General features: G+C 45.5%; 1 non-coding gene across 1 annotated transcript; it reads right to left on the bottom strand.

Moving 5' to 3' along the window:
* Positions 1-548: 548 nt before the first annotated feature.
* LOC113597425 (small nucleolar RNA SNORA62/SNORA6 family) lies at positions 549-701 on the bottom strand. The gene has a single exon (XR_003418193.1). It is a non-coding gene; the product is annotated as a small nucleolar RNA SNORA62/SNORA6 family (small nucleolar RNA).
* Positions 702-963: the final 262 nt, after the last annotated feature.

The following is a 963-nucleotide window of genomic DNA, read 5'->3' as shown; positions in this document are numbered from 1 at the left end:
AAGAGGTCACATTCCCTTTCTTCTGACCTATTCTTTAGGGTAGTTGTATAATCAGTGGGCAGCAATTGACAGTAGGACCATTCAAGGGCAGCAAGCTCCACCTGGGGTCGCTGGCTACCCTCAAAACCTGACTTGTACAAAATAAATACAAAACCTGACTTGTGGCAAGAACGTAGCCAGAAAAGAACTTGGTAGCTAATAGCACGATCCAGGTGTACTGTGAAAACTCCTCCTTACCTTCAACTGCATTTTCTCCTTCTGTGTGTACCTGTAAGGACACCAGGCCCCTCCCACCATGAACAGACCAGCAAAGCACGCTGTGAATGCACAGTTCTGCGGGCCTGTTTTGGGCACAAAAGGGACCGCAGAGGAGCCACTAGGTTAGGGTTCCTGTTGTAACTCCAAGGATTTCATCAAAAGGTGCTTGGAGGTGGGTGCACTCACAAATGTGGGCCACAACAAGGACCTTCTGGGCCAGTGGCAGGATGTTTTAATGTGACTCTACAAAGTTTTTTATTTTTACAAATTCTATTATTATTTTTTTTTATTCTTGCAGCAAGAATTACTATCAAACTCCACTCATTGTGCCAGAGACCCTCGTGGTGTTAGTGAAAGGCTTGCCCCTCATGTAGCATGCTATCTACCCCTGTGAGTTTATCACTAGCCAGGGGCCTCAACTCCAAGCTCTAACAATGTGCAGGACTCTACAAAATTTTTAAAACCTGCTTCCACCCCCATAGGGCTTTCTTGCTCTCTATTCTGCACATCCACATTGGCAAAAAAGATTTAATTTTTTTAATGTTTATTTATTTATTTTTGAGAGAGAGAGAGAGAGAGAGAGAGCGAGTGGGGGAGTGGCAGAGAGAGACGGAGACAAAGAATCTGAAGCAAGGTCCAGGCTCTGAGCTGTCAGTACAGAGCCCAATGTGGAGCTTGAACCCACCAACCATGAGAGCATGACCT

The sequence above is a fragment of the Acinonyx jubatus genome, chromosome X (genome assembly GCF_027475565.1).
Source record: "Acinonyx jubatus isolate Ajub_Pintada_27869175 chromosome X, VMU_Ajub_asm_v1.0, whole genome shotgun sequence".
NCBI classification, from domain to species: Eukaryota; Metazoa; Chordata; class Mammalia; order Carnivora; family Felidae; genus Acinonyx; species Acinonyx jubatus.
The sequence above is the reverse complement of the archived record's forward strand: the minus strand, read 5'-3'. Positions and strand labels throughout refer to the sequence as shown.